General features: G+C 44.2%; 1 protein-coding gene across 2 annotated transcripts in view; it reads right to left on the bottom strand.

The window, feature by feature from the left end:
- Nucleotides 1–21,477, bottom strand: part of SCAMP4 (secretory carrier membrane protein 4) — a 65,913-nt gene extending 44,436 nt beyond the window's left edge. The window contains exon 1 of one of the 2 annotated variants that reach the window (XM_069216399.1): nt 21,365–21,477. The gene's annotated coding sequence lies outside the window, so the exon portion shown is untranslated. Of the gene's footprint in view, nt 1–21,198; nt 21,315–21,364 lie in introns of those variants that run through there. The other variant, XM_069216400.1, reaches the window with a different exon arrangement.
- Between the last annotated feature and the right edge of the window lie 2,483 nt (nt 21,478–23,960).

Below are 23,960 nucleotides of genomic sequence, written 5' to 3'. Positions count from 1 at the left end.
ATATATATACATATACACACACACACACGTGTTTTTTTTCATTTGGGGCAAACGTTTTGTAGCCTTACCACCTTATTCCCTTACCCATCCCAAACCCTTAAAATCACCCTTACCCACTCTTAAACCCATTTATGTAAACACACACACACCTACCTTGCATACACTTACCATTTCGTTGTAAAGACAAGCGAGGTGAAGCACATACGTGGTAAAAACATGATTGGTAAAGGCAATGTGTGGTAATGAATGTGCGTTGACGGTGATGCGTTGTAATGCCTGCGTGGTAAAGGCTGTTTCCCCGTCTACCAGACGATCAATGCAGCTGAGCTCCCAATCGAGTCCGCTGTTTGCTTACTGTGTGCGACTGCACCCAAGCGCACAATGCAGCGGCGTGCAAGACGCCCAACCCTCCTGGAAAGGTTTATGGACACACAACCCACCCAGGGGCTGAAACTATGTAATAAGCTATTTGAAAGGCCACTGCTTTGTGGGTTTGGCGCCACTGCCCCTGTTGCAAGGACCACAAGGTCAGAGAAGGAAAGGCCTTGGGGAAAACCAAGACACGTGGTCCACATTCAGCGAATCATATTAAAATTACTATGGAGGTGTGTTTTGTTATGTTCCCTTGTATTCCCTTTTGAATGTCCCGGTCTTCTACATATGCATGCGGGTAGTTTTATTCTTTAGGTGGGGAGAAGGTCACACACTCTACTTACTGAAGTAACATGGCGTGGGAGCTTCTGTGCCAGGGCACAAGCTGAGGTTACACACGGTTGGACACCGAATCGGTGTCACACCGTCACCCCACTCTTTTCACAGGGTGGACGCCGTCCACCCGGCCTAGGAGTGGGGCCCGACAGAAATATGCTAAACTCGTCCCGGTGCAGGTTTCAGGCACCGGGACACATTCAGCAGCGCATGCGCGTTGTCAGCTTCCACACCGAGCAGCAACAGTGGGGAGGGGACTTTGTTATTTAAAATTCCAGCTGGGCCCAAAACCCCAGCCCAATTTAAAAGGCCATCAGGCCTCCTGTCTCAGAATCCTGGCTGGGAGCTATTTTGAGCCTCACACCTAGATGCAGATGCAATGGAGGAGGAAGGAAGACACACACCTTGTTATCAATTCGCAGGTACTGAAGAGAGGCATGGTCTAGACTTTGTTCAGTCTCTGTATATGAAATATGCAAACATTTTTAAAACCGTCACATGTGGTTGGCTGTCCCAGTATCCACATAAATAGTTTAAATACCACTATTTTTTATTTCTTTGATAGCGCTACTCATCCCACTGCAGGGTGTCAGAGCGCTGTACATCACACACACATTATACTTTGACAATAAATCACGTGTGTGTGTAAATCAATGTACAGGATGTGTTACATAAGGCAGTGATGGATACAGGATGTAGGAGTCACATGTCCTTTGGAGCTCATTGTGCTATATTAGAAGGATTAAAATGTATGAAATGTAAGTAACAAAAGGATCTCTGTGATAAAAGCAGTAACACGCTTTTACATCTACATAAAATAAAAATATATCATCTGCGTGTCATATGACGTGCTTTGCAGGAGACACATTCACCCACAATGCTACTTTGATTCAAAACTGTGACTAGACAAAACACGGATCTCGCCAGAAAATGCGTTAGCCTCCAGAGTTATCTTATTATTATTCCCGGAGATTTACTAATGTGATGCCATGTGCGATATGATGCACCGTGAGGCCATACAATGTGATGCTACGCGCCATGATGTCACTTACATACTGCTTTATTTGGTTAGTCCACCAACTTTTTTTTAAACTTGTGTCACTGTAACAAAACAGGTTAATAAAGAGTTAATAAAAAATAGAAAACAAATGGCAAGCAGGGTGGTAAAGGTGAGTCTTCCACGAGGTTTTTTGGAACCTCTACCTGCAGCTGTAACAAGCAAAGTCCTAATTTCTTTGATGCAGATGTTCAGTTAGCAAAACCTCATCTTTGCATAGGGTCAGATGAGTTTTGCCAGGTCTACCACCACTACAGGTGGAGGAGGAAAGACTGTGGAAAGATCACTGTGGGGAGCTCAGCAGACTCTCATTGTAGGAAAGTACCCTCTTTTTGGCATGGTTACCCTCACCTTTTGCCTGTCCGTGTGTTAGGACTGTGTTTACTGGGATCCTACTAACCAGGAACTCAGTGACTGTGCTCTCTCCCTCTAAATTTGCTTGCTTAGGACTTTGCACACCCCACAATTGGCATACTGGTACCTGCATAAAAGTCCCTAGTTTATGGTACCCAGGGCATTGGGGCACGAGGGGTTCCCCATGGGCTGCAGCATGTATTTTGCCATCCATGGGAGCCCATGCAAAATGTATCCGCAGGCCTGTCATTGCAGCCTGCGTGAAAATCTGCATGCACCCTTTCACTACAGGGCACTGCACCAGGTCACGGTAATTTCCCCCTATGGCAGGCCCTCCTAGGCCAGAGGGCAGGGTGCAGGTACTTGCGTGTGAGGGCACCCCTGCATGAGTAGAGATGCCCCTACGGACACCAGGTCCACTTTTCTGGACTTCATAAGTGCGGCGAAGCCATTTTACTTGTGTACTGGACACAGGTCACTCACTACCTGAGTCCAGCTACATAATGTTAACTCCAAACCTGGGCATGTTTGGTATCAACCATGTCAGAATCATACCCCAATACTGTTCCCAGTATTGGTTGTATGATTCCATGCACTCTGGGGGTTCCTTGGAGGACCCCCCGCATTGCTCCTACCAGTCTTCCGCAGCCACCCCACAGACATGTTTCTGCCCTCCTGCTGCTTAGTCTGCTCAAGCAGAGGAAGGCAGAATGAAGGATTTCCTTTGGGAGAGGTAGGTAACACCCTCTCCCTTTGGAAATAGGTGTTACATGGATTGGGAGGGGTCGCCTCCCCAAGCCACTGGTATGCTTTGAAGGGCACACTTGGTGCCCTCCTTGCATAAACTGTTTTGCACCAGTCCAGGGACTCCTGGTCCCTACGCTGGCACGAAACTGGACAATGGAAAGGGGAGTAACCTCTCCCCTGTCCATCACCACCCTGGGGGTGGTGCCCAGAGCTTCTCCAGGAGGCCACTTGATTCTGTAATCTTGAATCCAAGGTGGGCAGAGGCCCCTGGGAGCATCTGAGTGGCCAGGTCAGGCAGGTGACATCACAGCCCCATCCTGATAGTTGGTCACCCTGCTAGGTGACCAACCCCTCTTTCTGGGCTATTTAAGGTCTCCCTCCCAGGTGGGTCTTCAGATTCGACGAGCAAGATTTGAGCAGGACTCCTCTGCATCGTTTACTTCATCTTCTGGCCACCGGGACTGCAACTGGACCCTCCAGCAACGACTCCGCTCTGCAACATTGTTTCTCCTGCTCCTTCCAGCAACTGCAACATATCCCTGGCTGTGCATCCTCTGAAGGTGACAAGTCTTCAGCCTGCACAAGAAGCAAGAAGGAATAATACTTGGAGTGAAGGAGTCACTCCTATGCATCGGGAGGCACCAACTGCAACGGATACCGGGTGCGTGGATCCTCTCTCCTTCTGAACTGCGTGGATCCTGCATCACAGGTGGTGGTATGGAGTGATCCTCTTGGTCCTCTCTACCAGCTGTCCAACTTGGGAGAGGGTAAGCCCTTGCATTTCCTTGCAGGACAGTACACCTGTGCACCGCGATTCTTGCAGTTACCAAGGCTTGGTTGTTACTCCTCCAAGGGATCTATCTTCAGGCTCCGTGTACCCTCAGCCTCCAGCACTCTTCCCTGCAAAGCACAGTCTCCTGCCTGCAGCTCCAGCGACGTGGGACTCCCTTCACAGTGTGCTGAGTGGGCCTCCCTGGACTCCTGTGCCTGCTGCCTGTGGGTCGCCTGTGGGGGCTGCATCCTCTTCTTGTGACTCTCTCAGCTGCTAAGAGTCCCCTAAGACACCCCTCCTTGGGTTAAGTCCCCTGGGCCTTGCTGGTCCTCTTCAGCCTTGCAAAACCTTCTTCACCGACTCAGGCATTTGCCAAGGCTAGTTATTCAGCAACCCCGCTCCCCCCTTCTCTCCCCATCCCCTCCCCCAGTTTATATTTAAATCCATTCAGATTTCAGATGGCATCCCCCTTGGAAAATGTAAAAGTTTCACTTCTTCATGGGGAAAAAGTGGTGAAGCTTATGGAGGATGTACCCTCTCATCTCTCGGGCCCCAATGAGAGAAACTGGAGCTGATTAGCGGGGTGCTCTAAATAGCACCCGGGGGAAGGGAATGTTTTCACAACCCAGTTACTAACCAGAGTCTCTCCAAGGTGTCTTGGATCGCTGCAGGAATAGGGAACCACTCTGAAAAAGTAGATCTCATTTGCGCTCTACAGGCGGACTTAATTTGCATCCAAATGACCTGGAACGTATCTGATTTCACTTGACCCGAGTACTCGGTCATAAGTATAAAAGGCACAACCCTCCAAGAAAGGGCATGCAAAAGGGGGCATCGCGATGCTGTTAAGTAATAAACACATATGGGAATATGTTAGTCTGCCTGTGTCCTCAATTTTTTTTTTTTCCAGATAATGAGTGTATCCAATATTGAAGAATGGCAAGAAAAAACCCATGTTTATAGTAAATGTGTATATTCCACCAGATAAGGTCTATGAAAGAGCTCTTTTGTATATGCTTAGTCATATTTCTGGAATATGTTCTAATCTACATGAAAGCACAGATGAGTTACTGACAATGGGGGATCTAAATTGTAAAATTTCTAATCTATCTCTTTTCACCTTCTGTGGCCTAGAAACAGAAACTGCTTTAAATATACCTGTCATCCTATTTCCCCCTAGAATCAGGTCGGACAAAAGGGGCATCACTCTTTTGAAAGGCCTGAGGGACCTTTGTTGTATTATTTTAAATGGACATTTTTGTTCTGATTCTCCAGCAGCTTTTACACACAAATCCCCACAGAGAAGTTCCATTATCAATTATATTTTGGGTTCCTATGTTATTGCTCAATCCGTAGAGGATATGATAGTTAAGGATACACCTTTAAGTGACCACACAATTCTGATCCTCTCGTTAAAAATGCAGCTTCCCTCCATAGAACCCTGGAATTTTAGGGGCAAGGATATTAGTTTTTGTGGGAAAACGGGTACAATGTTTTGGACACCTACCAAAAAGTTAGCGGTAAAAAAAGTACTTGATTGCTCAGTGAGAGATATTGATGAATGGAATGTGGATCCGTTAAATTACTTTTCAAAACTCACTGAATCTATAACTCAAAGTGTTCCATATCAACGCTGGGAGCCCCCACAAAAAGGTAAAGCAATCCATTCTATTGTTGAATAGAGAAATTAATAAATTGGTAAGGAGACAGTATACTTGAGAGTCCAAGGACAGGAGTAGGAGAATATCTTTACTAAAAATAAGAAGAGGGCGAGTGAAACTAGGCATAAGGATGGAAGAGGCAGAGCAGATGTGGGTGGCACTGAGGGAAGCCACGGTATCATGAAACTCCAGTAAATCCTGGGCTATTATCGCTAAAGGTTGTGGAAAGCGCAAATTGTTTAGCGCTCCTACAATAGCTGAGGTCAACTGGAGGAAGTACATACTCTCCCTTTATGCAGAAAACCTGGAGAAAGACTTGGGAAATGGATTTGAACACAAGGGTTAGAACTGAAGTGCACTGCTGGGGCCCCGTCTGTGACGGAGATAGAGGGGATTAATTAATGCATTTAACCTCTTGGGTCGAGGAAAATGAGATACTCCCTCTGTAACAAGCCGATGTTTAGAAAGGATCATAGTACATTGGATAATATTTTATTGATGAAAATTATAAATATGAAATATATGTTCAGATAAGGGGTGGAATAGTATATGCTGCTTTTACAGACTTCTCCACAGCTTTCGATAGGGTAGATAGAAACATTTTGTGGAAAAAGTTATATGAATTAGGTGTACCCCCAAATTTGTTACATCTGGTTATAGCTTTGCACTCGTCTACCTTGTGCCAAGTGTTGTTAGGAGGGGACCAGGGTCTGTCTAAATTACCCACAAGAAAGCAAGGTTGCTTATTGGACCCGCTATTATTCTCTTTATACATCGTTGATTTGCCCCGTTCCTTGCAGAACGCAGATGGTTTTGCTCCCAAAATTAGAGGTCATTCACTCTCCTGCCTTTTATACGGATGATATAGTAGTGATTTACCTCACTCCGAAAGGTTTAAATCGGCATCTTGCTGCGTTAAATCATTATTCCCTACAACACCATTTGCAGATTTATATATTTAAGTCGCAAGTAGTATGTTTCCTAGGGAAAAAATGGGTAAGAAAATAATTTTTTCCTGGTCCCTGGGCCAACAAAAGTTAGAACGGGTAAAATCTTATTGCTTTTTGGGGAAAATGTTATCCTCTTCTCTCAATGACCAAGACCACATGCGTAATAACGCTACTAAGGCTCTATCTCAAGCACAAGGTTTAGTGGCCTTTTTTAATGCAGTTGGCAGTCGTCATTTTCTCCACTTACTAACTACTTATCAAACAAAGATCCCGGCCACCCTCTTGTACGCTTTGGAATGTACAGAGATTTCTAAATGGAATTTCCTCGACAGGATAGCAGGGCAGATTCTAAGACGCCTAAGTCTGTTGTAACAACTCAGCCTCTGGGGCGGCTCTCAGGCATGAATTTGATATTAAGAACACTTTTGTACTGGGTCTACCGGCGGTGGTCCGGAGGGTTCATAGCCTTGCTCATAGTAGGGAATTCACTCTAAGAAATGTAGCTTATATAGAATCCTTTGGCAGATGAAAAGAAAAATCTAAGTTTTTCAGAAACTACAATCTGGCTATGCGATTGTTGGAGCTTGATCCGGGCCTAATTCCATCGTTGCCACCTCTTGTCTTTTTTTTTTTTTTTTTTAAAGAAGTGACTTGGTCCAAAAGCTTCTCTTTGGACTTATGTGCCTGTTGTCCAAAGAGGAGACCAGGCACGCTTACTAAAACAGCAACCTTTAAACAATCTCAGCCATACCCGTCCTGGAACCTTCCTCAGGGGGTGAGGCGTCTGTTCATCTTATTGAGATTGGCTAAATTGCTTCTCAGAGAGCTAACCTCTGAATGGGATGGATCCGATAATAACTGTGATCTTTGTCAATTGGGTGTACAGAACTTAAAGCATGTATTATTTGTTTGTTCGGCTCTAGCCAAATTTAGGAAAAAATGGTTAAAACCCCTTTATCTGTATCTTAATATTTGTTCTGCTGGAGAGGCCTTGGAAACTGCATGTTATCCTCCAAATGAATTATTCTGTTTTAGGATTTTTAAATTCTTCCAGTGCTTTTTAAATATTTTTTGAGTCTTTGCGTATTGGTGGTAACTCAATATGACTGTGAGCGATCCATTAAGGCAGCTCCGAAAATCACTATTAGTTGTTATCCTGAGCACCAAGGGAGTGGAGTTTTAGTCTATTTCCATTCTATTGTATGGTAGAGCATGATAATGTCTTATAATGCAGCCCTGGTGTGCGACGGGTTGGCTCTTTGGGGATATAAAAGATCACCTTACATTCTGGAATGTAAACGTACACTGCACAACTGTCTTTTTTTTTGTTGAAAATATTAATGTCTGCTAGGGCTTTCTACAAGTGTGGTCTCTTTCAGGGAACTGACTTGCACTGTCTGATGCACTTTATGGTTTTACTTGTAAAGAACTATTGGGGTTGAGTTTTACTGCATATAGAAGTTAATTCCTCGTTTTAAACCTGTTGTACTGGTATATATTTTAAATTGCTCTTCGTGATAAATTCCGATGTTTATTGTCTGAGTGGTATTATTGTGATTGTATAATTGATATTTTATTCTTATTTAGGAAATTTTATTTTTAATGTTTTATGTCACTTTGTATTTGGTATGCATGTGGACCTCTTAGGAGTTCCAATTCATGAAATAAATAAAACTTGCATTTGCCAAGGCTTGTTGGTGGTTCTCCAGCACCATTGACTGACTGACTCACGACTGCCGAGGTGGGGTATCACTTGCATCACTCCTGGAACTCCTCTTCTGCTCTTGTGCTGCACTGCTGACTTTCTTCATCCACCGTCAACCTGGTCCTGAATCCACAGAAGGGTTCGTAGTGGCTTCAGCCACAGCCGGACACTACCACGAACTGGAATTGGTCCCCTTCTTTTGCAGGTCCTCTTCTGTCAAGATCCACCTTTCGCTTCTTCCAGTCTTTTCTGGGTCTTGCACGGTCCTTTTCCAAATTCCTCCTGGGGGTTTGGGGTAAAACCAGGTACTTACCTCCTCTCTACTGGTCGCTGGAGGGGCACCCTGGTACTTACCTTTTGGGGTTCCTAGTTCCTCCAGCTCCCCTCTGTAGATTCCACTTCCTTGGGTGGGGGGCTGCCTTTCACATTCCACTTACTTAGTATATGTCTGGTCTCCCCAAGGGCCTTCACTATTTTCTATTGTTTTACTATTTGCTATTGCTTTCTATGCTAATCAGTAACTTCTAATGTGCTCATCCACAGCTACCTCTAGAGAGCCCTGGCTTCCTAGACACTGACTACACCTCACTAATAGGGGATACCTGGACCTAGTATAAGGGACAACACTATAGGTGCTCACCACACACCAGGCCAGCTTCCTACATTCATCAAGAGGTAATTAAAGAAAGGTACATGGGGGTACGAACCCTCAAGCATGTTAAGGATATCAGATTGGTGGCACGGACACTGAAGTCCACCGTCTGACTGACATTGATAGGCCGTCTATCAGGATTTTCACCATCAAAATACTTTCTCATGGCACACAGAGCTTAAAATGAGGTGTCGGCCACGCCGCCGTGCCCCTGGCACTCTGGAGGACAGAAAGTCCAGTAATAAAACTCTGAATTAAATCAGACTTAAACCATCTTTCTCTTCCAGGCTCAGAAAGAAAATATCATTTGACATATCTGTCTTTAGTCAGTCATGAAATTTAAATACTAGCTGAATATTTTATATTTTAACCCCTGTAAATGTAATCATTTTAAAATATCCATGCTTTGAGCATGAAGACTTTTTGCCATGCTAGCCAATCTAAGTGTGCAGAAGTCTTATTCCTGTAAGTGCCAGACACGCAACAAGTGCACTTGATTAGGATTCAATGATATAGTAATGACATTGATTACGTCAACCGATGATGTCCTAATAGCTGTAGACGAGACCAACTTAGTTTACAACCTGAGTAAATATCTCCAGGCTCCCACACCCAAGTACTTGCTTCGTCAGCTCTGTAAACATACTCTCAAACTCTGCGAGTTCCTTCTACACACCTTGAATATGCCACAGTCTTAAGCTCTCCTTAAAAGCAAAAGGAATACCCAACAAAACGTTTGCAAACATGTGTAAGTGGCTCCAACTTGCTCTTAATCTATATAGTTCACTTTTTACTGGCCTACCACTGATATCTGAGGAAGTCATGACCCCCGCTACAAAGTCAACATTTTCCCTTTTTTGGCTTTTGATTGCAATGTTTGTTTTTCAAACACATCCACCATACGGCAATTCCAAGAGGCTCAGCAACTTATTGTGATTGCATCCAAATGCAACCCCCAAGTAACATTCAAATGGGAAGGGGAGAGGAGTGGAATTAGTCAAATGCATCATACACCCAAGATTGGGCCTACGCACCTCTTATAGAAGTCTACATTCACGAAAACAAACATATATCCATATAGCACAGGCACTGATGGTCTTGAAGATACCCAGGCCAACTTGTACTGTGCAAGCAAAGAGAAGGGATCCTACTTCCTCCAGATTGGTTGCAGTGGGGTGTGTGGGCGTCCACAGCAGGTTCTCCCAACTACGAAAACATTTGGAAAACTGGCTAAACAATGTATTTTATAGCACAATTTGTGCGTACATTTGATTAACATTGTTAGGCTCGGACCTCAAAAACTATTCCAAAAACTCCATGGCCTTTTAATCTCCCACATCAAGAAGTGTAGAGGAGTGACCCACCCAAATAAATGCTGCAGAAATTAGTTGCTGAATGCAGCACTTCTCAGAAAAATGTCTCTTAAAATGTGTAGAAATCAGAAAAGTAATACAGGGCTAATACAGTGTAACTTCAGAACTGTAATTTTTTTTTTTTTTTTTTAGCAAACTTGGCGAAAAATCAACTGTAAAACTAATTAAACATTTGCACTGTGGCTCAGCCATTACCACAGTGTGTATGTGGCGAGCTACATAAAACTATGGATGCTACTTCCACCTGCGTGTGATACAGGTCAGTGTCCCGATGGAGGTAGTGCCTCTGGAGTGTGCGGGGGAGTGCTCACATGTGCGGCTGGATCTCAGCTCCGTGACCCTCCTCTCGTGTTATGCTACTTTTTGATTCCCTCAACTGCCCATTGCAACATTTTGGAGATATCCCCGGCTCTAACGGGTTTCGCCATTATTCTCCCATTTTGTTTCCAGGCCTTCATCATGGACTACCACCACCTCGTCAAGAAAATGAATGTCATTCTGCATGTTCATGGAGTTTCATCCTTGCAATGGGTACTCCAGAACTGTTCCGGAGTGCCCACTGCGTGGTTAAAACTCCAGGTGTCTGGCCTAGTTGCAGTACTTCTATGCTCTTTTTCCCTATCATCAGTTTACTTGGGGAGGGGTCCATTATTCCCCCAAAGACGAGGCACCTTGTGTCCATTGGACCTGCGTATTTGCGTACCGCCTAAAGGCTGGCCAAGAAAGGCCTGTGCACCATTGTTACTCATCCCACCTGGCTTAACACAAAAGCCACAGATTTTCCAGATGAACCCTGAAAGATGATAATGAGGTTTACAGAATTATTCTTTTAAGATTATAAGTTAGCCACCTACGTACACTGGGAAGACTTTGTCCTCTACCCCAGTTTCTTTTCACGCACCGCTAGAGACAAGCTCTCTTATTCCCTTTTAACGGCACTGTTGCCCATGAACCAAGAAGAAAGCACCAGACTCGGTCTTCTTTTGCAGTAAAGCAGAATGAGACCAACCCCATCTCTTGGGAGGTTCTCTTTGAGAGTTTGCAGACCAGCCCGCACCTACGCTAGTGGTTGACTTCACCAGTATAAATCCGTTCACCATCACCAGTGAGGGTGCAAGCACTCTCCAGTCAAGGGAGCGGGCCCTGCCCTCCACTGCTTTTCCTCTCCATGTAAAGAGGCCTGGCCGCACCATGGTGCGAGTGGCCACCATACTGGATCCAAGATGTTTCCGTCTGAGTCATCGATCTGATCACATACCACTGTTTTATACACTGTGAGAACTGTGGGTCAACCTGGGTGCTGAGCAGAGGTGGGTGAACTGTTGACAGCTTCCACTGACTTATACAACAAAAAAGCCACAATTTTCAACTTCACATCGGCTACAATGCCTTGCATGATTAGCAGAATTATATGTTTTAGATCAATTGGACAACACACATCAAAATGTATCTAAAACAGTGTTTGTCCATAAAATGAGGAACAAAATAAGAAAGGAAGGTTTAGTAAAGTGAAAAGGGTGTTTTCTAAAAATCAACAAAGGAAAGAAATATGTACCTTGCTTACCTACGCCATGAAAAGAGCGATGAAGGGAGATAAGAGTGAACACTGGCTGGCCTTGTGGTAAGGGAGGGCTTTACAGAAAGCTACCGAGCGGGGGTTAGGGCTGGCGGAGGATGTGCATACGGCTGGGACATTGTCCAAGAGGGAGGAGCGTACATAGCATACAGAGTATAATGAGTTTGGTTTTTGGAAATTATTTTAGTACGAGCTTAAGTAGCAGGGGGCGGAGGGGAGGTCAGGGGCAGCAATTGTGAGATACTGTTGAAGAGAGGAGTCTTCTGCTCGTTAAAGAGAGGAAGGGGCGAAACCTATGGGAATCTAGACCTATGCAGGAATTGATTAATTAAAGCTCCTTAGTCTTGTCAGAACCAGCAACATTCTCTTTAGAGACATACTGCGAGACAAAAATGGGTTTAAATGAAATGCTTTATCAGACAAGCATTAGCAAAGCCAATCGGTCTCGGCATTTGGTTTGCCAGTGGACTTTAATAAACATTTTAAGTATATGGTTGACTAGCTTTGCCATTCCAGCAGATATATATACACATAGTTTCGAAAGTAATACCTTAACAGTGCAGGAATTTAGATTTTTCAAAATTAACATATTGGATTGAGATAATTTATGTAGTACAGTGGATTTTCTTCTTAAGTTTCTTTTTGAATAAATTATTTGGGCGAACCCCCATTTTCAATTACATGCATTCACCCAAATTTGTACCATAAGGTAGCTTTGTTTTTTATCATCCTAATCATATCAAAACATGGGGTTCAGAGTAATTCATAAAAACATGGCTTTCAGTTGGATGAAAATAACAAATAATAACAGTACAGCCCTGGTGACTCAAAAAGTAAAGTGGAGAAATAGTCCAATATAAGAATGTACTAGTACCACATATACTTAAACAACAACTACGGATTTTAACTAAGAAAACAAAATTAAGAACCATAAATTACTCATCTACAAAGGCCAAAATAGCAGTCGATTGTCCATTAATACAAAGACAGTTTGCATGTTTTATCCCACAGGCGCTCACTGACAAGTGCCAATCACACTGACAATACCAAACCAAGAACATTTACACAATGGTATCCTCCTGGACACTTTCGACCATATGCTAGTAATGCTACAAATTAAGTTGTCATCCCGTAACCAAAGCCACTAACTCCATTTATTAATATTTGTATTTTAAGTTAAAACCAAGGCTGGATTTTCCAGAACAAAAAAAAGACGATCATAACAACTGGACATAATGGAAAGGTAGTACGCAGAATTCCCATCTCCCCAGTCCTTAAGATTTGTTTTTTTCAAATTGGTTTCAGTTTTGTCAAAAAGAGCAAACACCTCTGCATTAATTAATTTTTACAGGTGCAATTATAGTTGTGCAACCGAAATACAAGAACTAGTTCCCCTTATGTTGGTCACATTAGAAACTGTGTTCACCAATGAGTAGGGGAGACTGCCAGTTTCTGTCTTGATTCAGTCCAAACTTGACATGTGTTCCCCTCTGGTACCCTGGCTTTTGATCATACTATGCCGGCATCTGGTTGCTTCCACGTATTACTTCTGGTTCATGTGTCTCTGTCCAGTATATATGCTTTGTGAGGGGGAAGTGAGGAAGATCTATGTACACAGGGATGAGGTAGGGATGTGGCCAAAAGTTGTGCACAACCATGCAGTGTGTGATCTAAAAAGACGCCAATGACCTAAGGGCTTATTACTAGTCTGGTGGTCCAAGGACCGCCAGACTTGCAGTGGTGGTCGGACCGCTGTACTCTAGGAGGTCCGGCCACCACATTACAACCCTAGCAGTCCGATCACAGTCACCACTGGGAACATGGTTCCCAATGGGCTGACGGCAGTCGGACTCGGGTCAGCCACGGCAGCAATTAACTAAGTGCCACAGTGCAGACTCCTGTTTCTGCAAGCCTTTCCATAGCGAGGATCCTGCCATGGAATGACTGGCGGAAACAGTGCAGGGGGCCACAGGGGAGCCCCTGCAATCTCTGTGACCATGTTGTAGGCTGTGCGGGGGCCACACTGCCCAGCACACTTCAGAATGCGCAATGTCTGCCTTGCAGACAGTGCGCATTCGAGGGGTGCTGTAGTGCTGCGGTATTGGCCTCGGCTCCCGGCTCGATAACTGCTCTGTACCTGGGCGCCTGTGGGATTTCCAGTACTTACCTCTGGTGAGTTCCTACTTCCCCAGCCCCTGGGATCCTAATACACTCACCTTGGATGGGCACCTCATTCTTATACCATTTTCTTAGTATATGGCTTGCCCACCCCATAATTGGGTCCCATATATCTTTAGGCCTTTCCTGCTTGTTTGTAAATGTATATTTTTGTGGTTGATATCTCCAAGTGGAGATACACCAATGTTAGTATAGCTTTAGTGTTGCAATAAAGAATTATTAATTCCTGCAACACCTGCTGTGGTTCTTTCTTGCGTGACAATCACTGACTGACTATTGTGGTATTACAAGTGCTTTACACTCCTCCTGGGTGAGCTTTATCCTCCCACCACAGCTACCCCTGGAGAGTTTTTGCTATATGGACACCTATTCACCATCACCAAGGGTTGCCTGGACTCAGTACAGGGTGCCACACCATAGGTGTACATCAAAAACTGAGCCAGCCTCATACACTATCCATATTATAGCTCGTCATCCGAAAGCTTGTAAGAAACGCAGTAACTGGACATTCATTTGGTTACAAATTGCAAGACGAGACCAGCGGTTTTGAAAATGATCTGCCATTTTGTCTAAATATTTACCACATTCCGCTGAATCAATCCGACGCAGCCGAGTCACAAATATAACAAAGTTCATTGGCCTGTCATTTGTAAGACATTAGATAAAGGAAGCAAATTACTTTCAAGGCCAGATCTTCGTGACACTTATTTCCAAGTGGTCATCATCTGAAATCCCTCTATCTCGGGATTCATTTATTTAAAACAAATCTGCTTGTGGATGCCACATACAGCAAATTACATTAGCAAATCCCACTGCACAACAAGTCTCTTGGTCGTTTAAAATGGACTCACATGCTAACCCAATCCACACAGGTTAGGAACCAGTTTGAGGCAGCTCCTTAATAATGACACCCCGCATACCTACGGCTGCCTGATGGGATTTATTTTTTTGCATGGTTCATTCTGTTAACATTTTGGAACTGGTATCTTTTCACATTAATTTAACCAAACATTCACACTGTAGTGTGTGCAATAGGTGCAGTAGTTTAAGATTTATTAGAAAATTGTCCATTTCCACCTGCCTGTTGCAATGCGCAGCTATTGCCCAGACAATCACGACTGAGCGCATGAAGGGACGCTCAAAAGAAAACCTGTATATATATATATATATATATATATATATATATATTATTTTTTAAGATAAACAGACATGAAAGCAATTATTTTCCATTAGTATTTATGCCATTCATGCCTTAAAAAAAAAAAATCAGTAAGGACTCAAAAGAACTGAGAGGCCGACGTACAGAATAAGCTTTGGGGGGTGATCTGTGATCTGAGAATGTGAACAATAATTTCTATAGGTACAGTGCTATTTTTCTTTCACATATGCCATTAATACGTGGCTTTGCATCAACCTTCAATCCTTGCAATGAAATTTAGACACAATCTGCATAAAAAATGTATAAAGGGGCAGTAAATGAAATTAAGTAAAAATGTTTAACCTGTATACCGTTTGTTGAGAATGTGCAATTGTAAAGCAGGAAAACATTATGAAGTAGGCCGAAGGTCTTCAAACTGTGTTGATGTGAGACCTCATGAGCAGAATGTTTTCAAGCCAGGTCCCCCCCAAAAATGTAAAGCAGTACTTGGGACAGACGAAGGATCAGGGCTGAGTGTAGGAAGTCGGAATTACTATTTCAGGAGTACTCGTTTTGTAGCCGATAACCCACACCAAATGTGAGACTTTTAAGAGAATAAATATATCAAGCAAAAACACAACACCTGATGATTGGAGTACTGTGAGCCCCTGGCACTCGTGGGACCCAATGCAACTGCAGCCCTGAGTAGCAGACTGTGCCCTCTTCCACCCCAACATGCACGGCCACCCAGTGGCGTAGCGTGGGGGGTGCAGGGGGGGCCGGCCGCACCGGGCGCAACATCTGGGGGGGTGGCGCGCTCGCACTCGCAGCTCTCTGCCCCTGCCTGGCTCACTCACGCAAATTACTTGCCTTGCCCCGGGTGCTGACAACCCACGCTACGCCACTGCGGCCACCACTCCAATCTTGGAACGGATTCTCTGTCCCTTTCAGAAAAGACGAACGCCAACATGTTGCCCACCACTTTGCAGCAAGGGTGCCCGCACCCCCAATGCCACAAAGAAAAATAAGCCTGCAATCCCTTTAAAAATGAAGGCAGCCATAATTGTTATACAGTTGGCCACTCACGCACGGGCCCCAGTGCCACTGCACCTGCTTCAGTATTGAGATCAAATGTCTTGAGAAGTGGTGGTCGTCTCCGCCCCTTGTTGAAACAAATGGGCCTTCGCCTTGTCTCATTCCCTGCTCTGTCATCTCTCTGAGGCCTAAACTAATGTACCTCCCCTGCTTTCATTTTTTCTTCTCTTTAGCCATTGGTCCGAGGGCAAAAGCAACACTGGCACAATAATGGTGCACTGGGCACAGTGCTTAATTTGTGCTTGTTGCTTCCGGTGTGGAGCACCCGCACTTAATTTTGAGGGCTGGGCTTATTCTTCTGCCTCAAGCATTTACTACGACAAAAGAAAAAATATGGGAAAGACGGGAGGAAGAGAAAAACAAAAACGCGTCACAATAGGAGAAAGCAGAAAGCTGAAAAATTAAGCTGAAGGGGCAGGGAGTGGCTTTAAATGGGCTAAAGAGGCCCGAGACGGATTCAGGATTACGCTGCCTCAGTATTCCGTATTCCCACATTTAACTGCAGCAGCCGCGTGTTTAGGAGGGTGGCTTTGGGCACTGGCACATCTTTATTTACAAATTAAGCACTGACTGGGCCTGAAAGTAAGCAAGAAAAGATAGTAAAACAATATTATAATTTGGGTTTAGTTGACGCCTCACACCCCTGAGCCACCATGCCATTGCCTCTGCAGTACATGTGATAACTACTACTCTGCCCACTCTCTCCACCAGCCCATCACTCCTAGACATGAGGCCCAAAACAGGCTGTCGGCCACTTTGCGTAGAAGAAAGGTGAGTAAATACCACATCTTGCGGCCTGTTTTTCGGACCTGCTCCATGAGTGGCAATGGTAACCAGGGCCCTAACGAGAACCAGCGAAAAAGGGTTCTCAGCCATCATTTCGCTAGGAACACATCCAGAATTGGGGTGCACTGCACCTACTGCACTGGTGGTACTGATGGCCATTTAAAAAATCTTCAACTTCCTCATTGTATCTCCCTGAGAAAGCTGTGCATGTGTAAAAGAGAAGATTAGCGCACACATAGCACCCTTTCTTCTGGGCCAACTCCTTGAGGCTATCCATGGACAGAGATCTAAAGAAGGAAGAGGCCTTCTCACCAGGTTACCCGCAATCTGAAGGAAGTGTGAATGATTGCCATTGGTTAATCACCAAATGAAAAGGCTGTCTGGAAGAGAGCACAGGCTTCATTTTATGAGTCACTATTCTTTTTCAGAGGTCATATGCGGGTGTTACGTTTTGGAAAGCTTCCTTTTAACGTACATATAAAAAAATTTGCACTAGGTATAGGGAACTTACCTATTTCTAAAAGATATTCTTTGAAAGCACTTGTTTTATGTTAAACGATAAATAATTTTGTGGTAGCCTATCTATACTCAAGACATCTGGAAATATGCAATTTTGCGACTGTGGCATTTTCCACATAATTATGGGCTTGCTGCATTTGCCACATAATAAGCCATCTACTGCATATTCTGCCGATGTGATCAAAAACTAAAAATTACTAGCTCAAACCTTACTAAAAAGGCAACAACACATGTTGCCACACAGTGGAAGGTCCATCGCAAGGGTGGACTGTCGCCTTTCTGTTGCTTATTACTGAATTTGGGTGTTAATTGGACTAACGTAGTGAAACCGTTCCCCACACTGTGATGGCATGTGTAAAACTGATAAAATAATGAAGTAACACTATCGCAGAAAGTGCTGCATATCTGGCTTTTTTTTTCTCGCCGCACATAATTTAATCAACCCGCCCACATAACGTGGTCCTTCCCGCCACATAATTCAAACAGCCTTCCTTTTACAGTGTACAACACAATGTTTAATAATGACTCGCATATTCCCAGTGCTTTGTGTGCTAGGCTGGGATTCCATAGCATTATAAATACACAAGTCCCGCTTCCCCACTGTGCCAACCAGGATTCAGTTGTGTGACTCTCTGGTCTCACAAAGACACATCTGAAGTGATCGCACTAACGAACTTGCTTGACAACAGAAGAAATCGTTCCCAAGGATTTGTTTGATTTGCATTTATTTTTAATTTACCAATGTCCATGTACAGCTGGAGAAATGTGAAAAAAAAAAAAAAATACTTACAGATTTTTTTCAGCCACGTTTTTGACTCCGCCACCACAGCGCCTAGAATCACAGTTGCCATACCTTTATATGCGCTTTAGCTGCTGGGTGTAAATGAAGACGGCCTGGAAACGCGATAAATAAAGTCGCACTTCCAGGCCAAAAGTCATTTGCGCCCTCCCCGGGGAACAGTCAGCCCCCCCCCCCCCCCGGGCGGGGGGGCGCACCCCACGGTTTGAAGACCTCTGCAGTAGGCAATGTGGCATTCGGCTTGTTTATGTGACCGCGGCAGACAATTCGCATGGCCAGCTTGTGCCCACGTCATGTGCAATACCCACGGGCATTTCTGGTATTTTAACCAAAAGACTATGCGTTCTGAAACTTGGGTTTTCCCTTTATCATTAAGTCTATAAAGTTATAAAATACAAAGTATGACGAACACCACTGACCAAGGACCCAGAGCTGCGTGGAGATGTCGCACGTGCAGGCGCGCCCGCGTGTTCTGTAATTAGCAGAGTGCACTGAAAGCAGTCTGCATCAGTACAGCGGTGCGGTGGCCTCTGGTTGCCTGGGTGACCGCCATAGCACCCCGTCACCGATTAGTCTAAAAACTGGAGTCTGAAAATGCATGTGACGTGTTTACGGGTTCTGATCAGTGTGTAAGAAAGTGGTGGGCTTGCTTAGTGGGGGTTTGGCTGAAGGATGAACATGCCGTCGGTGCATGGCAAGCTTCTGCCTAATGTGTTTTTGTAAATGAATATGTGGTGCGTTTTGTTTGCAAGTACCATTGGGATTCACGGCCTAGGTTTACGTGAAACTTCTTGCCTAAGATTGGTCTTTTTAAATATATTGTGCAGTTTGGAGAAAAGGCTATTTGAAGCGGTGAAACAGCCAGATACAAGGGCATCCGTGCTGCTTCGACTTTCTGTAAAATGTTTGTCCGTGTTTATTAATCTGTCTGCTCTGTGGGGTCTGTCTAAAATGTGTGAATTTTTAATCAGGGTGTAGTGGCAATACATAGGTTTGATTATTACTTTGAAATACAATATTTCACAGTACAACGGATACAATCCATGACACCTGGCAACACGGGAGGATACAGTGCGGAAGACAACGCAACAATTTATTCCAGAACAATGCACTCAGTGTGCGACACTTGGCAATCAAGTTACATTGGAAGGCGCAAGTCTGTTACTACAAGGATGTAACAATGTAATCACTGGGAACCTGGAGCATAGCAGCAACCCCTCGTAAGCACTTCAGTCGTTAGTATGGTGGTGAGATCTATACATCTGCCTCTGTGCAGACAGTCCCTTATACAAAACAGGCCTTTTTCCATAAGGCGTCCAAGTGTAAATGCCTTCATGGCCACCTAAACAAATCGCTCAAATGCGTTAGAGTGATTCGTTTAAGTGGCCCTGTCTGCACAGGCGCGAGCTAATAATGTTACACTTGTTATTTTTTTTTTTTTAGGAAAACATCTTAAAAACAGTCCTTTAGCATTCATCGGTGAACTCACACAATGGGTGCGACTTCTTAATTTGCGATATGAAGTCAATGGAAGCGCTGTGCGCCCTGCAAGGCATCGCCTGTCACTCGTGAGTCCAGTTAAGCATAAACCTCAGATAGTTTCCCAGATCCAGTGTAAGCCAGATTGCCCTAGTGATTTCCAAAAGCAACACGCAAAGAACTACACATGACTCTAAATAGTAATTCAAGACACTAAAGGCACAAACAACTCTTGCAGACTACAGGAGACGAACTTGGTTACCAAAGTCACCCACCCACGTCGAGCACAGAACTCAACCAAATGGCAATGATATCTAAATCCAAATCTGCCTTTTCCGATACTGTCTAAAATTGAAGTATTTCAGAATCCGACAATAATATTTTGAAAGATGCTGCATGAACAGTAAGTTAATTTTGGTCATTGACTGGTTTAACTTTCAAGCAACTTAAATGGGACTTCAAGCTTCATTATAAAAAAAAGTATTTCAAAATCTATCTGCACGGTTGGCGCAGTAGTACACAACAAAAATGCTAGCAAGGTGCTAGGATGGGTGATACCAGCTACATGGAAGTCTACAGGCTTCGAATACCTGCAGTTCCCCAAATGTTTGCACTGGGCCCAACAGTCAACCCCGCCTAAATACAGAGATCTCACAGGAATGTACGGAGCACAGGCATCGCTAGTGGCCTCAAAGGACGAAGCTTATCTGGAGATTTCATTTTACTAACCTCAAATGAATCTCGAATTCTATGGGGCAGCGTCACCCTTTTAATGTTAGGTAAAATAAACATATTTAGGTATATTTAGGTGGCGAGGGGGCTTACAGTTAAATTCCATAAGCACTAAAAGAGCCTGTCATCCTAACGCACCAGATAAAAAGAATATCACTAAAATACAGATTAGTACCGCCTGTCACTCCCACAAAACGTCTAGAAGTTAAAAATAGCAGTCACGTGCAATTTATACTAAATATACTACTAGTGCGCAACTGCAATATAAATCTTTACGTGTGAGTTTGTAATAATTCTACCATCTTGCAATAATTGAGGATGCACGATTAATCGATAAATATTAACCTCGCTGTTAAGATGTTGCAGTCCTCGCAATAAAACGTTTAAGAAAGTGAAAGCTGCTCTGGTTTGTGAAATGTTGACACACAGTAGTCTTTGTGCAGTGTTGGATTAACGCATTGCATAAAGTGTCTGTCAGCTAATCGACTACGTAGTATCTAGAGTCAGAGTCAAAACCAGACTGGAACGGACCAGCGAAGACTGAAAGAGTTGGGTAATAAACACTGCAGACATCCCGTTTAAACGCAGAATAACGTACGGAAAGAAATCCAAGCTTACACTTCACGTTACCGCTCGTGCACACAGCATTCTACAGTTTATGCACAGCTGACGGAATAAAAAACGCGAAGAGGTGCGCAGTCTGGTTTTAGGAAGGAATCACAAAATACATTAAACGCAACCACTTTAATGCAGTTGGACAAACGATGTGTCTACAGCAAAACACACTGCAAATCTGCAGCCTAATTTGGCATATAGCCCTACAGTAAATTACAAACTATAAACTGACTGCTAAGCACAGAGTACATTTAATTAAAGGTTACCACAGCATTAAAACACATTCAGAGTAACTGTCATACGTGTTGCTTTCTCTGTCTCCCGGGCTCGGTAGCCACCCCCGCCCAGGGATGTTCTTTCCTGCAGCGGCTTATGCTGGATGTGGGGCTCGGTGAGAACCTGGTTCGGTGTCAGCCCCTCCCTGCGGTCAGCGCAGCCCCCACCCTGTCTCCTGCCCTCCCCCCTTACCTCCTGCCCCTCCGGTACCAGCACACAGCACCTCCCAGGCCTTAGCAACCCAGCCTAGCGGTGCACCGCTCCCAGCAGGCGGGCATGCCGGGAGTTGTGGTTCACGAGCCGCGGAGTAGTCCAGTTCCCCGCGCGAGCTGGGACTACACGTCCCATGGTGCCGTGCGACGGGAGGCCGCCGAGCCCGCAGGCAGCGTGCGCGTGCTGCGGTCCCCACGTGACGGGGGGACGATTGACTGGGCGTGGGCGAAGCGGGTTAATTCAAACCGATTAGTCCTCTCCAGGCCTTTCTTTTACAACTAGACTCACGATTTTCAGATGGTGGAAGGGTTAGTGATCGCTACTCAAATGTGACTTCATCTGTCAGCCAAAGTATTGCTATTTTTTTTTTAAACTTGTAAAGGCTGCATCTGCTTGCTTTACTGATGATTTAGTAAGAATTTGGACAGTTAAAAATATACTTTCCCTTGATATCTTTTATTTCTTTAGCTATTTCAAATTGGCAAATACAGTTTAATAGTATTTACCGTCTCTGAACAGAAAATACCCTTTCATGGCATCATTTGGAAAGCGGGAGATTTTGAAACGAGACATTGAAGTGGAGACAATTTTATATTTTATGCGGGGGGGGGGGGGGGGGGGGTACAATAAAGCTATTTTTATCTTCCGGTGTCAGCAGTCTTCCAGATGTGTTGGCGTTGTGTTTGTCCACCTCACATGGATTACTATAGTCAGCCATCACAATGCAATTAGTATCCTGAAGGAACAGATGGGCAACAATAGTGCAGTCCTAAACTGTCTCAAAACCTGTTTTCTAATCGACTGCAAATCATAACAAGCATTTGCAATGCAATGGGTTTCACGTTTGCTTGACTTAGAGGTATTGGTGTTGTAAATTCCTAACTGAACTTTTCTTGCCACAAATTGAAAATTAAATTAAAACAGTTGACATAAGTGAGCTAACTCAAAGCGCCACGGCCGCCATGATCATGAAGGAGAGACACAAAAGGAAAAAGAAGTTTGCTCGCAGTCAAACGTATGGTCGAACGTGCAATTATCCATGTAACAGGGGCGATGGCAAAGGCGGTAACAAAACAGCCCCAAGGAGGGGCAAACGTAAAGCATTTACCAATGATAACAAAGGATTTTTGAAAAGCAAGCCCATGAATGACTGATAGTGATGGGCGTGCAGTAGGTGTGGATAAAAGCTCACAGATAGATTACAACACGTCAGAGCTATTGCGCACTCGACCTAAAAATAGGGAGTTTTGTCTCTAACAAAACCAGCAGGGGGTTCCACAGAGCTCCATCCTAACACCAATATTGTTTAATGTATATCTTGAACCCCTCAGGGAGATTGAGTAACTCTGAGATTCTTCGTTACCAATATAGCAATGAGAGCCAGAGCTATCTGAAGATTTCTTCTCTTAACAATATTCTCCGACTATCCACCCTTGACAGGATTCAATCATGGAGATCCATCCACCACTTCAACATGACTGCCCACCACTTAACTGATCCCAACAAAAACTGAATTTCTACTAATGTCCTCCTTGAACTGCAAACCCTGGGAGAACGCAAAAATGCTGGAGTTTATCATTGACAAGCGTCTTAATAGTCAGAACCAAATCTCTACCATGGTCAGAAGCACTGGCAACCAGTTCAGACTGCTCTGTGGCATCAGTCAGTTCATTCCTGAGCAGGACTTGATAATGGCAGTCCAGGATTTGGTACCTTCTAGAGTGTGCATTATGAATTTACTTACCCCTTTCTGGTATCCCCAAATCGTATCTAGCACCTGAGAGCAGGGGTTCATGCAGCTGTTTGATTTTATTACACAACAGGTGGCTCATATTAAGCAGTTTTTCTTACTTTTTATTCACCCAGCACTTAACATGCAACTACAGTTCCCACAATCCTGTTCACCAAGGCAGGACTTGTAAACACAACAAAATACATCACAATATAATTAGGGCAGTTCCATGAGGCACTTCCTCTTTTCTTGTTGCTGAGGATTTTTTTCTTGGGTGGATTGCTGTTGTAGGTGTTAAATCTTGGCATTTGAAGAAACAGTTTGGTTGGTAAGTGCTACCTTGCAGTTGTTTGTCTACTGATGGTTGTAGACCAGTGATTCCCAACCTCTTGACTTCTGTGGACCCCTACTTTATCAATACTGGAACCCAGGGTCCCCCACTAAATCATTATTGGAATCTGGGGACATCCCCACTGAGTAATTACTGAAAGCTAGGGACCTAATCTGTTAATATTATTTAATTTCCTAAGTAGATGTGGATCCCTTGAGGAGGCTTTGCGGACCCCTAGGGGTCCCAGGACCACAGGTTGGAAACCATTGTTGTAGACTATTGGAGTCTGGAGGGTGTGCTGAGAGCAGACTTGGTTTCAAGCCCATTGCAAGTTTTAGTTTGGCTTGGGGATTGTTTCTTTGTATCAGTAGGAGAGGCTTCCAGGGCATTGTCAGTTTTAGTTTGACTTAGGAGAGTGTTTCTTTGTATTGGCATGCCTTTGGAGAGAGAGGTTCCCTACCATTTCATGAGTTACTTTGTATTTCTGTTACAATTGCTTGAATTAAAGCATG

This window comes from Pleurodeles waltl, chromosome 12 (genome assembly GCF_031143425.1).
Source record: "Pleurodeles waltl isolate 20211129_DDA chromosome 12, aPleWal1.hap1.20221129, whole genome shotgun sequence".
Lineage (NCBI taxonomy): Eukaryota > Metazoa > Chordata > Amphibia > Caudata > Salamandridae > Pleurodeles > Pleurodeles waltl.
The sequence above is the reverse complement of the archived record's forward strand: the minus strand, read 5'-3'. Positions and strand labels throughout refer to the sequence as shown.